At 33.7% G+C, this 22161-nt stretch overlaps 2 long non-coding RNA genes across 2 annotated transcripts in view; both read right to left on the bottom strand.

The window, feature by feature from the left end:
- LOC118187685 (uncharacterized) overlaps positions 1–22161 on the bottom strand; it is a 210221-nt gene that overhangs the window by 88111 nt on the left and 99949 nt on the right. The gene's annotated exons all lie outside the window — the stretch shown is intronic.
- On the bottom strand, positions 9440–12250 carry LOC146999073 (uncharacterized). Its single transcript, XR_015040496.1, has 2 exons — positions 9796–12250; positions 9440–9764 (listed from the first exon to the last, which is right to left on the bottom strand). It is a non-coding gene; the product is annotated as an uncharacterized LOC146999073 (long non-coding RNA).

Genomic DNA, 22161 nt, shown 5'->3' with positions numbered 1-22161 from the left:
TGCGGAAAAGTTCGTGTGCTTGTTCGAAAGAAAAGAAGCAGAGCTCATGTGCATACTTGGTAAAATTAACAAAAAAGTGACACATTCAAATTAATACGTAATTCAGCCGTCTCCAAACGGATTTAAATAGCTTTATTTTCAGTTCCTTGTACGAAGTAAAGGAAATATTGTAACCACGAAAAATTCCGGTATTACATTTCAACGAGTATACTATCGAATGCAATTTAATGATACTTTTGAGTTACATCTGTGCGTAAGGACAGAATAAAGGACTCTTTTTCCCAAACGGATTATAAAATTGATTTAAAATGGATTCAGAAGAGATTTTTTCGTGACGTCTGTATGTATTATGTACATATGTATCTCGCACAACTCAAAAACGAGTAGCCTCAGAACATTCATTGCAAATTCGTATATAGGACTGCTATAACATGTGGTTGTGCACGTTCCTTTTTGGTTGCAATTGGCCGCAAAAGTATTTTAGCTCATTAAGCTGCAAAATAAATTATCATTAAAGACATAAATTAAGAAATTTAGAACTAATATTTCACAAAGACCAAAAATTGAAATTCATAATTAATAAATTTCAAATAATCATATAAAAGTAATTAGGGTGCTAGCCTCAATTACAAACCCTTGTCTTTGTGATGTTAGTTCTATTCCCTAAATTTGTAAAACTATTAAAATAGTATAAGCGCTAATATCTGCTCATTTTATTTGCAGTTGTCGTAGATGAGAGTGAAGGCTTACAGACGAAGAACAAAACATAAACTTGACGCACATATAAAATTATCTGCATAAATATTAATGCAATCATAATAAAATCCGAGACATTTCTATGATAACGAAATTTCAATCATAACGACATTTCAATCATAAGATATTTCAATCATAACGAAAATACGATAAAGTTCTATGTGCATTGATTGTTAAAATTAAGACGAAGGCAATTTAAACGGGGAAGCAAAGCGATGAGCTATTAGCAAGAAGAAAGAAAGAAAAAGAGTTCATGCAGTTTATTTCCGAGCGATATTTATACAAAGTACATGCACAAAGTACTCTAAGCTATGATTGGTTAACTTTGAGGTTGTTATATAATCATCGAAGATACTCAAATTTGGGAGAACAGATGAATTTAGGGGGGGGGAGAGCACAAAATTTATAATGTTAATTTTGAGGTCACCAATTATTTTTTAAAACAGCCATCGTATTTTATTATATCTTATATATATATATATGCATATAGTAACAGAGTATACACAGAGTATATATAGTAACTCGGCTCCGTGAGCTCAGTTTGTTTTAAAATATTCTTATATGTTGGTAAATTGTCCATTATTTACTTTCAAAATGATTGAATTATGTTGTTTTTATCTTCCGGTTAAGGTTTCTATGCCTTTAGCTAATCTGCATGCAATACTTGTAGAATTATCAATAGTTTAAAAGTTGTTTAAGTGCAGCTAAGCCTAACGAAGCCGCCATTTGTCTAAATTTGAAACTATTAGTAGCATTGTGAATTCAGTCAGCTGATGCATCATCTTGAGTGTCTTTTTAAGGAGTGGAACCAAAATTAAACTTTCAATTTTGTGCATCAAAAAACTAAACTCCAGCCCGCTAAGCCGGTCTTTTGTTATGCTTTTCGTCCTATTGCAATAGTGTCAAAAATGTAAATGTTCTGGAAATAGGCACAAATAATGTGCCAAGTTGTTTGTGGCCGCAACATCTTCTTATATAATAAATTAATTGTCACTTCTCATGCTCTTCTTAGAGACAATAATAAAGGTGTTGATGTTATCTTTTTTCATGTACGTGGCCACACTGGCAATCTAGGAAATGAAAGGGCTGATTGGTTGGCAAAACAAGCTACTCATCTTCAAGTAATTACTCCAATGATACTTCCCTAGTTATTTTACAATAACAAAAGTAGGAATGACACAATACTCAAGTGGAATGAACTATACAGGAATTCTACTAGTTCCTCTTTGACTAAACTATATTTTCCTTCCATTCCTCACAGACTGAATAATAAACAATTTTTCTGCAACTCTGAAGTTACTCAATTTCTAACTGGACATGGTAAATTCAATTCATATCTGAAGAGATTTAGATTATCTAGTACAGACTTGTGTTCATGCAGTTTCGGGTGAGTGCAAAATGTCGAACATTTGTTGTTCTATTGTTCAAAGCTCAAGGAAAGACGAAAGGAACTCATTTCTAGGTTAAACTCTGCGAATATTACATTTCCTCCCCCTCTTCACGTATTTGTCCAAGATAAAATGGCTTTCTCTTTCTTCTGTAAATTTATCTCTTACGTGTCATCTGCGAATTTGTAAGTTTATTTTATTTTGTGTTGTGTTGTTGTATTTGTTTGCTTTTTTTTTACTTACCTCTGTAAGCCTTGAGTAATACTATGCAGTGCACAAGGATTTAAAATTTTCAATAATAATAATAATAATAAACATGTTTACTGAAAATAAAAATGGAATCTAATCCGCCTCGACTTCCAAGTTTCCTTTTCAATATGCCATCTACGTGGTTCGTCATCAGGATTTCTGCGTTCCAACATCAGTACTTCAAAAATGTGTTTTTATTATGAGAACATGATTTATACACTGGTTAATGAATTAAACTTTTGCTTAATCTTTTGTTAATGAATTAATCTTTTGTTTTTATGTTGCGTTTTAATCTTTTAACTGTATTTTTGTTTGTCTTTGTTGGATGTGCTGCGTTAACCATGAGGCCGATTATTATCGACCAGGAGGGTTGCAAACGAGGGTTGCAAACACATTCGTACATTGCATTAAATTTACTGGTTTTATGATTGAAAAACGTTAGAGATTAACTTGTAATCGTCGAGTGTTGTATGCTACTTTTGCACTCATCACTCTTGTAAGAGTCACATTTCCCGAAGAACAGTTACGAGCATTCTGCAACTGCCACAGGAGGTAAACGAACAAAAGTAACCGAATTCCAAGTATTTATATTCTAGCTGAGTAAAAAATATTGTAGAGCTGTGATTCCTCTTGTCACAGGCGATTTATGAAATCACAAAATAATTTATATATAAAATTATCATTCAACAAATTATTATGGAAATTCATTTTATAAAACCAGAACACGAAGATTTGCATTAAAAACCAGAGAAGCTGCAACTTTTCTTTTCTCTGCTCGGACTGAGAATAAAAAATATCTTGCTATTTCAGCTTTCCTTTCACATCAAGAAAACATTCTTTGTTTTTCTAACGAATAATTAATTACGTCTCCCCCCACCAAAAAATAAATCATACCTTTATATACTGACTTCAATGAATTCATATTAAACAATTTCTGCTTGTTGACGATCGAATGTTTATTAGTGTAAATGCCTCTCACTGTTTGCTTCAGAAGCAGGAAATTAAAATAAAATTCCCATATTTTAAATAATGCAATATATTGTGCCTGAAACACGAAACATGACTACGGACATCTTTCCTAGGATACAGAGAACATTTATTTCTGGTGGAAAAGGAGGACAGGATTTTGAATGCCTTACAGTAATTCTGTATGGCAAATGGTAATAAAAATCTATACAGCTGAAGATTCTCATCCATGATGAAATAAATCCACATATTAAAAAAGTTAGTAAAGTTTTTCACTTTTTATTTCGCATGATAATAAATCTGAAATTAAGAGCTGTGAAATTAACCACTATTTAGTTTTATTAACTCTGCTTATTAAAACAAATGATGGCCAATTTCTCTCACATGATCTCTTCCCCCCCGGTTATTTTTTACATATTAGCCAATAAAATTAGTGATAATTGGTTTAGAACGTAAAACCTGATGTTAAGGTGACTGAAGCAAGAGGCTGTATATTCCTTTTAGCTCTCGCCACCTGAAAAGATGACCGCTGCAATCATCTGGTTGCAGGATCCGAAAAATTAGGAGCTTCCTTAGCACAGTCATCGCGCATATTGATCAGATTAGGGCAGCCAAAAGTACAGCCGAGAAGATGATAGCTGGATCAGGCAGCTCTAGCGATGCTGAAAATAGCAGAAGATTAAATTTGCAACTTCTGTAATGCCAGTGTTGGGATATGGACTTTAGTTTCAGTGCAACCTCCATTTTCAAGCGGTTCCTCTCTGGGTTAGTACTTGGGTGGGTGACCATCCACGCAACTGGCCCTGACGAATCAACATTCATAGGATCAACATCATAGGATTCTATGGATTAATTCTGAACATTTTAGGAGGCTTCATTATCATGGACGCGGCAAATCACTTATGGATTGTAAGAAGTTTGAATTTGTTTTTCACTTGTTCAATTTATGCTTTGGTTATTTTTATGGCATAATTCGCAACAACTTAGCCGTTCTACAAGGGGTAGGGTTCTCGTTAACCAAGGCACCCTGGTGTTACACCATTTCTCTTTGTGTTCGTGTTTAGAAGGTGATTTTTGTCAACTTAGCCGTTCTACAAGGGGTAGGGTTCTCGTTAACCAAGGCACCCTGGTGTTACACCATTTCTCTTTGTGTTCGTGTTTAGAAGGTGATTTTTGTCAACTTAGCCGTTCTACAAGGGGTAGGGTTCTCGTTAACCAAGGCACCCTGGTGTTACACCATTTCTCTTTGTGTTCGTGTTTAGAAGGTGATTTTTGTTTGAGGGAACGTGAAACGAAAATATTAATATTCACCTCAAAATTATTTTGATCAGAGCATTGTACATACGTCAAGTTCATCTCATTTAAAAAGGGGCTTATAAAATAAGAACTTTAATAACCTGAATGCACGTTATGGATAAAATTTACCCAAGACGTACAAAGCTAGCTTTTAAATTACGAATCACTCTCAGGTATTCAATTTAAAATGCTGGTTAAAGAGCTTAGTAAGATAGTTATAATGATAAGTCCCTGATTTTATATTAAGATAATTTGTGCATCAAATTATCTTACATGCAAAACTTCAAGGCATAAACTTCAAGGACTAGAAATGTTGTTAAAGATCCTCAAAAGATGGCGCTGCAGGAAACACTGCATCATTTGATTCTTAGAACTAAGCGAGAAAGAAATTTCTCCGAAAGATCGGAGAAGAAAATGGATGACAGGGATCCAAAGCACGTGACGTTTTCCAAAAATGTACGAAGTGGGATAAAATGCTTCCCCCTTTCATCAACCGCAGAATTCTACGAAACCGATCGAAAATTTCACAGAATGTGGGGCAATAATTTATAAATAAAATTATGCTTTTTCTTCTCAGAACATTGCTTGATAATGTACACGGTAAATACTTCGTGTTCACCAGTTCTCTTTTCTGCTTTTTACCTGGCTATTAATTGATTTGCCTTTTAAGCATGCAAGAAAAGCTTAAAATCAATTCAAAATGCATAATTTTAATATTTACATGCATATATATAATACGTAAATTAAACGGGAACTTTTTATATTACAAAAACTACAAACCGAAATAGATATTCTGCTGAAATATAAACCAGCATCAAATATTGTGAATATCTATTCCTTTTTAAAGAAAATAACACCCACGGCTACCATTGAAATTTTTTTTACAGTTTATATAAAGTTTTTTAAAAATACAAATGATAACAACCTATATTCTAAACCTAAAATCCTTGACTTTATATAATACAGAAAAGACTCAATTGTCATTACGTTACTTAAGGGAAAGATGCTTTTGGAAAGGACAAAAGGAGAAACGAAATCGACTCATGCTACAAGTGGGGATCTCTTCCCCCCCCTCTTCAAAAAACAGTTATGCCATTTGCTGGAATAAAAACTTAGGTAAAATTATTAGCGTTCGGTGGTCTCATTGCCTCCACTGGTGGATCGAATGTTTATATGTATAAAGGTTCATATTAAAACGTTCTTAAATACAAACTTTCAAAATTCTAGATTCTGTGATAATGGAAAAACATATTGCAATAAAAATTTAAAAAATATTGATATTATGCATTATTGTCTGTACAAATAACGTAGGAACGTGAGTGCTTGAGTATAGTCTGTTGCTTTAAAGTAGGCACTTAAGACCGTTCCCAGCTTCTGCTTTTCGATCGTAATTTATGTTATCATCACCGCATAGCATTTATTTCCTACACATCATTTGAGATTTCAGTTTAAAGTCAGCCTTTACTCGCGTGCTTCTCATGAAGCGAAAGACGTTAAACGGAAATGAAGTGGGGGGAAAATGAAAAGACTCGACCTTTTTTCCGCAGCTGCTGTTCTTAATAACTACAAAATAGAATGGTAGAAAATAACATCTAAGTTTTTACTTTAAAGTAATAGATTATACTAGATAAACTCCAGCTACATACAAAAAAAATCAATTCCTTTTTAATACAACTCATGATATCTAACCTAATTCGTTTTTCTGACTTAAAAAAACAAAAAACCTCCTTTTTGCTAATTTTCCTCGTTTTTGCTATGGAAACCGAGTAATTACGGTCATTTAATAAACTGAGTCTATTTATCCCTCTGATGATGTGAATGATACAAACAGATTGTACTTTTCATGATGCTGATAAAACTTTTAGGGTCGTCTGACATTTCGATGCAAAAAATTGAAGTTTAACTCGATCGAATACAGTGTATACACCTATACAGTGAATGCGACAATGCCTCCCTTCGTTGGAAAGATCTCAAAAGAAAATGAAGAAAAGTTAAAAACTTTTTATACACCAATATTGGGTAAAACCTCCTTCCCAAAATCATCTCTCGGTTCAAATTATTTTTGCATGTGTTACAATAATATCAAGATTTTCTGAAAAGTAAACAAAAAAAGTTATAATAAAATGCTGAAATCCTCCATGTAGGCAATTTTTCGTTTCAGAATTCTGATTGGATAAAGCGAAATCTCTTCTAACGTTTCGAAGCATCCAGCTTGGAACATAATACTGACCGAGTACAGAACAAATACTTGATAAGGAAATGAATATCTATGAAAAACAAAAGTAGCAAAATATCGTTTCTTGGAGCATATAAAACGGCGTTTGTATTATTTTAAATAACAGAATAATATTTAGATTTAAAAAAAAATGTGTATGAATTAAGCAACGTTTAATCAGATATCAGATTCTCAGAGCCGATACATCCAGTGTGGCGCACAGGGCGACAGAATATAGTAGTAGCCGCAGAGATGTCACCGGGCGGTGCCGGCCTACATTCAATTAACATTACAATTAAAATCACATTTAAAAAAACTGTGACAACAGTTAGGAATTAATCATGTCGCGAGACCATGAGCACTGATATCGTCCGATGATGAACACAAACTGCGTGACCAAAGCATTTCGCATAAGTGATTAATTGAACGCTTCCGTAATTTTTATTTTAACACGACTTAGAATTCCCTAGTTTAGCTCTAAGAGTACTTTTTTTTATTTTGAAAACCACAGAATCACTTACACTATTAAACAGAAACAGAATTAGTACCAGAAGTTACCGATTTTCCCTATTTATTCCCTTAATGTGTTTTTCCCCGTGTGCAACATGAATATGAAACAGTTTTCCTTTGGAAAGGTCTCCACGAGAACTTTACTCTTATTAAGCAAATTAATACTTGAACGTGCTGCTCAGGCCAACCAGAAGAAAAAAATATTGCATCTCTTTATCTTTACCACAAAGCATATATTTTACGTTTCACGATTCTTTATTTGATTTTAAAGACTGTTTATATAACCCTGAAGACAATCATTCCATGATTCAACGTATTTTCGTTTCTAACACCTCGTGCAAGCGCTCCCAACACGGAAGATTTATTTTAGCTTTTACTCTCGTAGAAGTCTTCACTTAATTTTCCCGGAAATTTCTCAATAAATGGTTTCATAAATAACGTCCAAACCTTCAAAAATGGCAGTAAGTAAATAAGCAGAAGCTAGGTCAGTAATAAAAATGTTAACCATTTTCCTTTAATTCGTCTCTAGGGTACTTAATTTTACTATACCCCAAAAGACACAGTTGTTTCTCTTGCTGTAAAACCTGAAAAAAAAATCATATATAATCAATTGCCCTGAAAAAAGCTTAAATCGTGACGGAACCACGTAACTACCCAGAACAGTGGTAACTTAACATCTTTGCAGCTGATTGGAAGCTCAGTCACCCTTCAGAAACTCTCTCATCGTGTGCATATGACTTAACATACATTTCAACAACTGAAAGATGTTTGTGGTTACAGACTCTGACTAGAGTACTGAAGGGTCTGGGTTCGAATTCCGGAGAAGGAACTGATATAAATTATCTGTCCCTTCATAGGAGGCAACGGGTCCACCCATTAGGTGCCTCCATAATAAAGTGACCATAGTTTTCGGTCTTAGTGGCCAAGGCCTACAATGGGGTCGATAAAATGAAGCACCACGTTCGCTTGGGACTAAACAGCAGGGGTCCTGCGACAAGTTGACCACTTGTTCAGGGCATATGTCACGCACTCCGCTGCCCACGGTCAGGAAATAAGATATCGAGATACTGCAGCCCATGGCCCACTAGGCTTGTTGCGCCACTGATTTTAGTTTGTTTTTTTATCTGTGTCTGTAATCAGGCAGGGGAACACAAACATTAAAAAAGGCATTTCAAATAATTAAATATGATTGAGAAGTTTGATATCTATCCCTAAATCCTGAATTCAGTTTGTTTTAATTTCTTCTCAAGTCGAAATGCAAATAAATATCTTATTTTTGATTTTACTTCCAATTGTGATACTTCGAGTCAGACGGGAAAGAAATTCGCCGGACAGTCTTCGATCATTTACTTGATATTCTATTCTTATCCATACACATAAAAAAAGGATCAATAAATACTTTAAAACCAGTTCTTCTGTTACAAGCTGCAACTGATTACGATCAGTTGGCAACGAGTACATGATTACATCTGCTGTTGCAAGAACCTAGGCACCATATAGTGACCTGACACCATATAGTGATTTTCTCAAGTTCCACACCAATTTCGAGAAAGACCACCCCAGGGAATGGTTCCGAGGGTCCCCCATTCCTCTTTCCCTACTACTAGAGAGGACTTTCGTCTCGCCATATATTTACAGTGCCCATCTTCGCAAAGACACTATACATTTATAAATATCCATACTTTGACCAGGATTCGAACCCGGGGCCTTCGATACGGTAGTCACTGTCACTAACTACTATCCCATTTGGGTGGCCAATGTCGATTTATTGACCTATGAGAACAAGCAAGCAGTGAGACTAGCGTTGACAATTTGAAAGCAAAGAGGACTGCAATCGTTCATGTTTTTTATGGTCTATAAATAACAAAAAATTACAGAATTTAAACCCAAATTTCCAATTTAAGAAAGGAATCCATTAAGAAGTACGAAAAAGTGTAAAATGTGATTGAGAATATCTAAAAAAACTTACCCCCCCCCCAAAAAAAAAGGGTAGAGTAAAGCTTTTAAAATAAGCGCTAACTCAGGATTTCAAACTTTTTTCTATGTACAGGTTTAGAGATTTTTTTTTTTTTTTTTTTTTTTTTTTTTTATTATTATTATTATGGTATAGCCCACTAGAGCTATCTGCCTAAGGTAAGGAACGTCTTCGTACAGGGACTTTCTAAAGGAAACTGCTATTCAGCCAGCCCGTTCATCTGGAATCGAACCCAGGTTGGAATTACCAGTGTTCAGCGACTTTACCGCTCGGCCCCTGGCGGAACCCAAAAGTTTAGTGAGTAGGAGTTCTATACTTACATTTTGTGGTTATAAGTACCTTGCAAATACTGTCATAAGTACCTTGTGGTCATAAGATACCTTATGGTTATATTTGTAGTCATAAGTACCTTGTTCTATACTTATTGTAGTCATAAGTACCTTGTTCTATACTTACATTTTGTAGTCATAAGTACCTTGTTCTATACTTACATTTTGTAGTCATAAGTACCTTGTTCTATACTTACATTTTGTGGTCATAAGTACCTTTCTTTTTGTTACTCACTCTACTCACATCTTTATAGAGTGGTTATCACATTATTTTTCTGTTTTACTGCTTATGTGTAGGTCTGTTTTAAAGTCATCTAATTAAAAATAGTTGACTTCGTTTAATGAATTTTATTGTCGATTCGTTAAATCATGATTCATATGTAATTTTCTCATAAAATGAATTCCAATTCGATAAATGCTTTCACGCAATAATCTTAAATATTTAGATATAATTATGCAAGAAAAAAAGAAATGAAGGCCTTTGGTATAATATAGTGAACCTGGTTTTCTAGTTAACAGCAATAAGTAACCTTGAATTTTATAGGCACAAGTACTGCTACGCACGAAGAAAAAGGAAACCGTTGCACATTCACACAATGAAAATTCATATATAAGAATTTAAGAAAGCGTTCTTCATTAACACATGATTTATACCCTATCCAAATTTCTTTTTTTCCTTTAACTTATCGATATGCAGATTTAGATGCCCTTCCAGTGAATCTCTTTTTAGGACCGAATAAAAATAAATAAAAGGAAGACCGCGTTACAAGACGCCAAAACTCTGAAGGCATTTGGAGTTTTGCCCAAGGATACCAAGAAAATAGTTTAAAATAAAATATAATAAGGAGGCAGAATTTCCCTTTTTGCGTATTATCGATTTATTTCTAACTCACCTCCGGGACTACATGAACAAAATGAAATTTTAAAAAAAAAGTAAATAAATTGATCACACATTTAAATTCAGTATAATGGTCGCTCATAAAATTCTGTATAGTGAAAGACTCGCGAAATACTACAGTCACATTATTTTAACTTGCACTTACGATACTTCTGTAACTAGATGCATGATAGACGCACAAAAGATGACTTTTGCTTCTAGGAGCTTTTGAAGGTAAGTTTCAAAATTTTAAATTCTTTTCAAATAATCCCAACCTATGTAACTCGATGCATGACAAAAGCATAAAAAATTACATTTGCTTCTAGAAGCTTCTGAAGGTAATTTTCAAAATCTAAAATTCCTTCCCAATAATTCCAACCTAGGATTTCCAACCAACGATGCATAAAAGATGACTTTGCTTATAGGAGCTTTTGAAGGTAATTTTCAAAATTTAAAATTTCTTTCAATGATCCCCCAAAAATATTATTTTAACATAAGAACTGAATTTCTTGAAAATAAAAAGCCAAATATTCATTCTAACAGATTCAAAAGTAAGTGAGTTTCACACTATTTAGTCCGCACTTTAAGTTTCGCGACCTATGAGGCCAAAAGATAAGCAATATTTCATCCTCCGTTTTTCAAGTTTCACTCTTTTTCATTTTTATGGGAAAGAATTATTTAACCGGAAGTCATATATTATAAGTGTATTCCACTTGCAAGGATTTTTTTTTCCTTCCTTACGTGCATCTTCGTGGTGTAATTGACAAGCACGTCCTGCTGGCAATCGGAATGTCCGGAGTTTGAATCCCTGTGAAGGCATCACTGGTTTTTTATACAGTTTCGCTGATTTTTTTTTTTTTTAAGATTCTAAACATGTTTCTCGAAAAACAAATGTGGCAGAGGATTAATCGCCAGAATCAGGATTGATAACTGGGTAATTTTCCTCGCTAATCAGCCTTTAAGTGGTAGAGAATCTAAGGAATTTTCGCTTTCCTTATCGGGGGCCTTCACGGTGTAACGAGAAAGCACGACTGCCCAGCAAACAGAAGGTCCGGAACTCAAACGCCAACAACGGCATCATTGATTTTTCATGTTTCCCACACGAAAATACATTGAAAGGCAGATTATATACAAGATTTCGAAGTTTTGTTCATCTGAATATAAACAGCATTTTATTAAGCATACCTCGATAATTAATTACAAGTCACATCTTGTCTGAGACACGTTTAATTTCTTAAGCTATTGATTTTACGCATGTATTTCTAAATTGCAAAATTTCTCTGAATAAAATAAAGAATTTTAAGAGAACAGTTATGGTACTGAAGGTAGAACGGATTTAAAAATATAAAATGAAATTATATACGGTACGCCATAGAAGAGAAAAGCTAACAAGAACAATGCTCACTATGCTCCAAAAAATTATGCTTTTATTTTCATGTCAAATGCGTGAATACATTAGAAAATAAATTTATTGACATTGATCACTTTCAATGCATACTTATGACCGAAATTAAGTAATACTCCAAAATTTTCTCTAAACTTCAGGAATCAATTTCAGAAGAATGCAACTGGTCTGATGATTGCCAGAACACACTCATTAGAAATCTCATTGAAATTTTCGATTAAAAAATGGAATTGCTTGTCTTTAATTTGTTAAAGCACTGTAAACATTTTTCTATTTAGCATCCATGCTTTATGAGAACCATATAAAACACTGCATTTTGTATTTTCGAAAGTTGCCCTATTTCAGCGATCAAAATGCTCTCGGAAAACTGTCAAAATACTCAAAATAAATTGTCATCAAATGAAATTCATCTTTGCCGTTTGAAGCTGCAGTACAGTAATACAAAAGACTTTACAGCCTTTCTGGTATACATGAACGCATCCTATCTTTAGGCTGATTATTATAACTTCTCAGCAAAAGTTTACGCTATTTGTCTACAAATTTCATTAAAATAAATAATAATGATGTCTATTCAAGTAAGTTCTCTTACTTGGACTAACTTCATTATATTAAGAACAGCAGCCACTGTTAAATTGTCCCAACGAATGCATAATTACCACACGAATCATGTCGTGTCATCACATCGTGTCGTGTCGTGTCTGAATGCAATCGTGTCGAATCACGCTGTGCTTGTGTGCAAACGCGCATTTATCAATAATTTTAACCCTGACTTTCCTTTTCATGTCCACATAATCCTTTTGCGTTCTGTCTCGAAACAATTATTTTTAGATATTACGAAGCGTGACATCAATTTAAATTAACAGTTACTTCTCGGAAATGTTAATACAAGAAAAAAGAATGAATCAGCAGTTTTTCAGATACAGAGATGATAAGCCACGCAATAAAATTTTTCGAAAGATCATTTTTAAATATCTCTCATGTTCTAAAACAAGTAGTTATTTCCTTTTCTTAAACACACATTTTTCACAGGCCAAATGCGATTCAAATATTAGCCACCTCTGATTTGCGAATACACGGAAAGAAATAAACAACACAAAAACCGCATAAAAATAAAAATAATACGCATACGGCCTCTTGACCTGTACACTCGTAATCAGTATTAAATAAATTTTTGTTGCAGGAAATTCCCTCAATAATCTATGACAATTAAAACCTTTCAAAAATCACTTAAATTACCAAGTTTGCACTAGCACCTGTTCCACTTCTGATGTTCGTTGAATTTTCCTTTTTTACTAAATGAGCTTTTGTCATAATTAAAATACCCCAAACCTGTTTTACTCCGTTCACTCATGCATGGGTTGTTACAATGTCAGCAACACTTTTAAAGCTACCCACGGTGTGGTTAAAACAGAATTCTGTCGTATACAAAGATTGAAATATAGTCGCTAATTTATTGTGTAAAGATCCTAAAAATGCATCACAAATGGAAACAGTGAGAAATGTACCTAGTTAGGTATAATCGAAATAGGAATAAGTTTTTACGATTGAAAAATATAAAATAATTATGACATTCTAAAAATCTTCGCAAAGCAAACGTTAAATGTTCTAATACTAGCAAGGAACAGAGTTTTCAACAATGCATTATGTTTGGCTTGAAAAATATTATCCGTTAACAATTTTCACAAAACCATTACAATATGCGCTTTAAAAAAAAGAAAAGAAAGCGTTGGTTTCAGTACAAAGATCCTGTGTAGGCGTAATGAATGTTTGTGTGGGATAAGGGGAAAACCGAATATCTTACTCTATTATCATCCTGCCTACATACCTTTTATCCAAGTTGTATAAAAAATGACGTATATACGTAAACGTAATATCCATCGCGTTTTATCCTTTATTCGAATATTGGAAAACATTCAGTTGTAATACCGTAATCCTCAGTAGCTGGAAACATATTGCAGAGAGTAGCGTTACAGAAGTAAGCGTTCTATATTACATAAATATATATTATTACATATGGATTATGTGTAATTATATACAGTGTATCCACAGAGTTTCTAAACAGCAGCTTTAGGGTATGTACAAATACTTGAACCATTTTAAACATCTTGTTCTCTGAGAATGGGACAACTTACACTTTTGCTATTGCTCACATTTTCAGAAGCAATTCTCAATTTCAATGTTTTTTGTGACAAAGGACATAACTTTGACATGCACACCACTGGGTGCGCGCAAAATATCAAGTCGATTTTCCAGCTCTGTCCATATACGGTGCAATACTGCATGGTCAGTGGTTATAATGACACTGCTTATTCTGGTCTTCAGAGCTACAATGTTTGACGCTTTCAAAATGTGACCTTAAAACAAGAAGTCCAAAGGGGTTAACTTCAAGCGATTGTGATAGCCATGAACATAGGTCCATCCATGCCGATCTATGCGTTGGGGAACTTTCTGTCGAGAAAGCTGAAAGCATACAATGCCCAGTATGGAGGCGGGATATCCTGCTGAAAAATGACCTCTAGCTGACGGTCCTTCAACTGTGGGTAAATGTAATTTTAACCAAGCATGCAGCATGCCACATCAAACATTACTTTCGGGGTATCCCACTTCAACTCCCTTGGATTTTCAGGTCTCCAAATCCTCACATTATATGTACATTAAGTCAAAACAAAATGTTAGGGGGAAAATATTGGTATAAGTGGTAATAAATGCCACCCCAAAATGTTTCAACTCTGTATCTCATAGCGTGCCTCCAATAACTGGGTAAAGCTGTTAGACACTTCGGGACACTCTATATATTCCTCATATGCCACATTTATCACTGCAAAACTTGATAAAAATGAATTTTAATAATTACAATTTATGCTTTAAATGTTGACCTTATTATGTTCCGAAAATGTAATAAAACTGATTTGGGAATAAGTTACGACAATAAAAATATAAACTGTTAGATAAATTAAATGAATCCCCACATCGTTTAAGACGCAGCAACAATATCAACGCCTATATGCTACAATTATTTCATCGGAAAGCATGAAGTCATTATAACAAAGTTACAGGTTTCAAAAATTCTGAAGAAATTATATTTGCTAAATTTCTTACGACAGATGAAGATTCCGGCCTTTTGAATTAAAAGACTGTACTAATTTTAAGCAGATGAATATAAATCTATAGATTCTGTACAATCACCTATCTATCTTTGCAAAAAGAGTTTAAATGTTGAACAACATACCATTAAATTACTGTCGCATGGTGGGAAAATGTTTCAAAATCCAATTTCCCTAAGCTTTGGATTAGTATATATGAAAAGACAATTGATTCGAATCTTATACAGATCTCCAAAACATCAAAATAAACGCTGAAGCGATGGCATCGATACTGAAGATCTCCCGAATTTGTCTTTTATTTCATCGGAGCTAAACACTATTAGTCACTAATCAGCTAGCTGTGGCAAAGTCGACAGTTACCTACCTACAGGAAAGGATGCCTTCGTGAATGATTTTCGAAGGGAAACTTGGATCATATTCAAATTTGACAAAAGTGAGGCTCGAGAAAGCCACAGCAGCCACTGGTTTCGAGTCCAAAATGGAACTATCAGGTACTTCGAGGTGATTCATTGAGCCACTGATTGAACGACGCTGTTAGACCTTATAAATGTTTCGTAAGAAATACATACGTTCAATTTGGGGACAGCTGCTATGCAAAACATGTACCTAAAAGGTTAAAAAAGTTTGTCACAAGTTTTCTTTTTCAGATTTACGTACTTTCACTAACAGTAATGTAACTGGCAATCGAAATGTCAATTTTATTACAATAACATACTTTTTTCAAGCGATTTAAAGAATGAGAAGCGAAAAAAATAAGAAATTATCATTTAGAGTTCAAGATAATCAGAATTCTGGGCTTCTTTTGACTGACAACTTCGTACTGATTTCATAGAAATTCAGTCTAGTCAGCAGATAAACTGACAGTGATGACAGACCATTCAGATAAAAAAAAATCAAATGTTTACAAATGATGAATATAAGAAACATCTGTTTCTAAAACCTGTTTCTAATAATAACCGAATAATAAAAAAAGTAAAACAGGTAAATTGATATCTACTACTAATCACCAAACGTCCTCCCATGCAGATTTTCCCATTCCGAAGTCAGCGCGGATCAACCTTCTTTCTTAAAAAGACGGATTAAAAAAAAAACTTATAAGTTAGTTACTGTTCTTATTTTGCAAAAATAATACACAAGAAATACTATTTTATGTGTAATTACTCTAATTATCGTGGTTCACGCATCATTAATAGAACAAAAATCACTGACTGTGAGATTTTTCTATTTTACAAAACAGCTCTGTCGCGATGCTGTTTTGCTGTTTTGGGTCTAACGCTCCTTTCGGTTAATAAATTTTAAAAAAATGCGGATTGTATTTCTGTTCTGTGTAGGCGAATTAGAGCTAATAATATAATATAGTTTATAATTATATTAAATCAGAACATTGACTAGTTTACTGAAGCCGATATTGGTTAAATAGATACGACAGTCGGTGATTTTAACTCGACTTCGATTTCAAATCCCGGATAATAGCTGACAGCTGACTCATTATTTTCTGCATATGTAACGTGAATATGATCCAACCGTAGAAAGATCTCACATGATTTGTCATATTTTTGGCTAAACCAATTTGTTCAGAAGATACAGTTTGGATATCATATAAAGTAATAATTTTTTTAAGATCTTGGAAGAAGATACTCACTTTTTATTCCATAACTAAGAAGTTAATTGGTGCTCTTCGAAAGTTGGTACGCTGGGCGGTTGCGTACACTGATTATGCTTTACATCCGGTATCCAACTGCGAACTGACTGACGTGATGTCTACAGAGGTGGCGATTTCTAACATGGAAAGGGGCTATTAAGCAAAACTTCAACCCAAAGCATAGCTAAGAATGTGTTTTAATAAGGATTTTTTTTATGACTGACAGGCCAGAAGTAGGGGTCATTTTATTATGGAGGCACCTCGACCACTATTTCATCCTATGGAGAGGACAGACAAGTTACATCCATGCCTTCTCCGGAACTTGAACTCAACCTTTTCGGTATCGCAGTCGGCATCCCTAACCACTATACCTTCGGGATAGCTAATAATGAAAGATCAAATTTGCGTTTAAATTTAATTAAAATTTAAAAGCATTTTACGACAAGAGGTTTTAATTTTTTCCTCACATCGTAGGTTATCATCATGGTCTATCAGAAACATCTCTTGAAAGATCGGAAATCTTTTAAAAACATGCTATTTTATTCTCAGGAAGGTTTATTGCTGAAAGAGATGCGCAATATTTAGATATTAAGTTTTTTTTAAGGTAGCTGTGGCCGCCTATTTAGGTGCCTCCAGAATAAAATGGCTACCACTTCTGGTCTTAATAGTGGCCAATGCCATTATTGCCTGCTATTGGGGGGGGATATTAGCACTTTTATTTAAAGTGCAACATCTTGTTTTTGTTTAGAGTAATTAAACCCCATATCTTACGATTAGAAGTTTGAAAATTTGAACTTTGCATATTTTTCCTTTAAGGTTATAGAGTCATTAGGGTTTTTTGATGCTGGATACGTGAAAAGTGTGCAATGTCATTGTCGGGACTCGAACCTTGGACCTCTCAAATACGCGTCAACGATGCTTTCAATTGCAACATGAAGACATGCGGAAAGGAATTGGAAAATTACTTTACGCATGTCTTCATGTTGCAATTGGACTATTAAATGACCTAATTAAAAATTTTAGGTTGGTAGATTCTATGACCTAAGTGTCTTTTGCTTAATAAGCCAAGTGGTAGCAGTTAATTTTTATTTTTAAATTAAAGGAAATTTTTAATTGTGTTTTATGATTTAATAATAAAAAGAATGCAGCCTGTTCAAATTTATTTTGTCGTTTTCAGGAATGCTTATGGGAGAGGGGATGGAGAGATTGAACCTCTCCCTTTCTGCTGCTACACCATTATCTGCGTTTCCTAATAGCAATTCGTATGTCTTTTGCGTCAATTTATGTGCTTCGAGCTGGTTGCCATTTTTCTTCATTATATGGTTGTAAAACAGCATTACGTGAATATTTCATTTTTATGTTTTATAACCAGATTCAGATAGAGCCGTGTTTAGAAGGCATGGATGTGTGAACATTTTCGTGGTCTTAAATCATGAGAATCGTTGAAACTTTTTATGAATAACCCAGTGGTAATTTGTTTCTTTAATTATTTGCATTCATTTGGAAAAGCCATTCATTAATGCTTTCGCCTATGAATACTTTCTTATGTGCAGCAGTAATTCCTCATGTCTTTTTTCATCGCTGTTTGTTAAGGCAAGGGAGGTGACAGCTATCCAAAAATAACTTAATTTTTTTAACAAGATTATTTCTAGTGTTTTAAACAATAGAATCTCAATGCCAACTTCAAGAGGTTTCATTAAGGAATTAAAAAATGTTACATTTTATTTCCTTTATCAGATTCACATTGTTATATTAGTATAGCGTGTTGCAGCAGTCTGAACTGCCACTCATTATCTACCTTCCTTTAATTTCCTTGTAAACTAGTATATCTTTTTTATGCTTACTGAATGTTGTATGCTTATTTCGAAGAGTCTCAAGAAATTTGTAGTTTGTAAACATAAAAGCATTGACTTCAGCCTGTCATTTTAAAATTCTTAAGAAGTTTAAAATTTTGAAGCAGCCTGTGATTTTAAAATTCTTAAGAAGTTTAGAATTTTGAAGCAGCCTGTGATTTTAAAATTCTTAAGAAGTTTAGAATTTTGAAGGAAGAATCAAGGCTAGGCGATTGTCTGACAATGTAGTTTTTTCCATGTAAATTATCTTAATTATATGGAAGAATTTGAAGAAATATACAAATTTCGTATGCGTAGTCATTCATTAAAATGTATTTTTATTCATCACCTGTAATTAATGGATAGGCGTCCTTTGATGATGAATTTGCGTTTACTCACTGCGTTTATTCACTTTTCAAACTGTTGCCACTAAATATTACCGCCATGTATTATATTTAAAGAAACCAAATAATGAAGAATCTGCATGAATTTTTCTGGCACTTTGAAAAAAGAACGGTACCTAGAGCCATCAAATTTTGAATAACGTAGGCCTCCAACCGAACATGGGCACTTGGAAGACCAAATTTTGAATTTCAAATTTCGTTTATCATCTATTTCAAATTTTGTAAAACTTTAACGAATTTTCGATTAACAAACTCAACGAACTTTAACAAATTTTCTGAGCGAACAATGGTAATACTGTACGGAAAAAAAAACTTTTATCTCCATCGCGCAAGGCTATGTATCGGAAATTCTAAAGATATGCTGTTTTTAAATATTTTGCGATATTGCTATTGAATTGAATTTTTGTTGTTTAAGTGAGAAGAATATGATATTTAATAAATAAAAGTAACACACAAAACAAAACAAACAAAAAAAAAAAAAAAAAAGCCCTCTTAGGCGTAATATAACTGAATAATTTTACACTTTGCTGGCATCATTCGATCATGAATCTTATTTTAAAAATGATTTAAATCACGTTACGTAAAAGCTGGTATGCGCAATATTCATTTTAGAATATGAAAAGATACACTGGCATAACACGGATAATCATTTTACCGCTTGTATAAACTATTGTCAAAATCCGCATGGAAAATCACAAGACAGGATATACATTGGATTTATTACACCGCCCAAACGGACAGCTATCACGCTACTAGGTTTTTCCATTATTTATGTCCAGCTGACAGAAAATCTGCAACCTGTATGAGACCACAGCCGAATGTTCGGTTCAGCAGATACGAAACCTTTCAGTTTTTTTTTTTAAATTAATTTTTTTACAATACCTGCAAAAAATTCGATTTTTAAAAAATATATGTTCGCAACCGCCGTGAAAATAATGAATGATCTGTTGATGTTAAACATTCGGCATACATTTTATTACTTCATTCAGCAACATGCGATGTGATCAATCGACATGTGTTCTCTCGTCATTTATTACCACAAAACTATAATGATTATCCAAGTTGCGAATGAGTGATATTGCATAATATTTTGTTAACGTTACGTCAGGAGAAACTTCAGAAGGAATTCGTAATCATGTAACAGGAAAAACTATGAAATCGCCACACAGCCAACCTATTCGACCGCAGGGAATAGAAGCGATACGAACTACTAAGATGTCACTATTATTTTCCTGTCGGCCAACTTCTGCGCACTGCTACTTGCGACAAGGTATGCTTTTTATTTCTAGGGTAAATGCTATATTTAAAAAAAAAGAGATTAAATTATCTTTAATGCTTGGTAAAACACATATTACTATATTCAGTATTTTTTCCGGATAAGCTTCTTCCTGTATCAACAAAAGGAATTTCAGCATTGAATTTCTGGGAAATTAATTTCGTTCCCTAATATCTACACTTCTTAAACAGTATCTTTAGTCTTAAACATATAAATTTGAATATACCACAGCACATTTACACTGGAGACAGCGCGGTCTCCGACTTTCTCGAACGAGTCTGTAAGTGTTAAGAAGAAAACAATATAGATACTATCTTTCCTAAATCGCCATACATTGTTCCTACTCAATCCAACATTTTAAAAGCCCCATTTATATGTGCAAAGTACCTAAATTTGAAAAATAGCCCAAAACACAGAACAATAACTTAACTCATTATCTCTACTAACGACATAGAAAGACAGATTGTACGGACCCATCATATAAAACCTCCGCAATAAAGCGTAACAAAAGCAAGAACTAAGAATTAAAAAAGAAACACAGAGGCCATCATATGCAGCAGATACACAAGGTAACTTTTTAGTGCTTCTTTTATTATAACTCTCAAGCGTCAGATTCAGTCACTTTGAAGGTCAAACCCGTGTGCAAGTTATCTCTGACATAAAGGTCGCGAAGACAGAGTGGTTATTCTACTAGTTATTTTTCTTTCCTGGGCTAAACTATACACTGTTGCTAACCGTTACTAAAGAAGCAGAATCCTCTAACAATAGCTGTCTGGAGATAAAGTCACAAATAACCTTCTAGTAGTATTTATTTCTGCTTCGCTTCGATAATGAAAGGAATATGATACGTATTCAATTTACAGAGTCATCGAACAAGTTATTAATTCTTTGTAACAAGATATAACGTCATTTTGTATTCAAATATTTAAACTAATAATTACCATGAGAAAAGAATGAAAAGCTAAAAAAAAAGAACTGAATAATTTTCCACTTTGTTGGCATCATTCGATCATGAATCTTATTTTAAAAATGATTTAAATCACGTTACGTAAAAGCTGGTATGCGCAATATTCATTTTAGAATATGAAAAGATAGACTGGCATAACACGGATATCATTTTACCGCTTGTATAATCTCTTGTCAAAATCCGCATGGAAAATCGCAAGACAGGATATACATTGGATTTATTACACCGCCCAAACGGACAGCTATCACGCTACTAGGTTTTTCCATTATTTATGTCCAGATGACAGTAAAGTCTGCAACCTGTATGAGACCACAGCCGAATGTTCGGTTCAGCAGATACGACGACAATTGCTGATAGCAAAACGGTACACTAGCTAGTTACAGTATCACACTTTAAAATGTATGTCATTTTCGGAGGTTCAGCAAAAACGTTTAGCAGAATATTTCGCATGAAATTACAATTTGTTCTCAACTAGCTAAGTTACACAGAGGCTGCTCGCACATTCTTTAGACGATTTTTATTGTAATTACAGAAATACTTTACGCAAAATTTATATATTTTAAGGGGAGTCATCACTTGCGCAACACAAAAAGCGAGAATTTTGGCTGATTTTTCGAGTTTTAATAAGTGAAATTGTTATGGTCATAAATATATGAAATTTTCAGTCTGTTATCTCTATACATACATGATTATGCTTCTAGATTTATTATACTAATAATACACAAGAATTTGTTTTATAAAGGAAAAAAAACTGCATTTTTCGAAAATTTAAAATTTGTACTGAAGCACTGCGCGCGAACTGACAGTAATACAAATTTAGTTACAGTAATAAAAATTTTACAATTTTGTGATAGAACATCATTAGGTATGATTCTTCAGCTATTTAAATTTTAAAATATCAAAGAATAATTAACACCATTAGAATAAGCGTTAAACAGAAAAAGCATTAAACATTTTTAAGTTATATAAA

The sequence above is a fragment of the Stegodyphus dumicola genome, chromosome 1, assembly GCF_044657685.1.
Source record: "Stegodyphus dumicola isolate Sdum_Otavi_A_Nest chromosome 1, ASM4465768v1".
Taxonomy (NCBI): domain Eukaryota; kingdom Metazoa; phylum Arthropoda; class Arachnida; order Araneae; family Eresidae; genus Stegodyphus; species Stegodyphus dumicola.
Note: the sequence above shows the minus strand (reverse complement) of the source record. Positions and strands in the feature narration are given on the sequence as shown.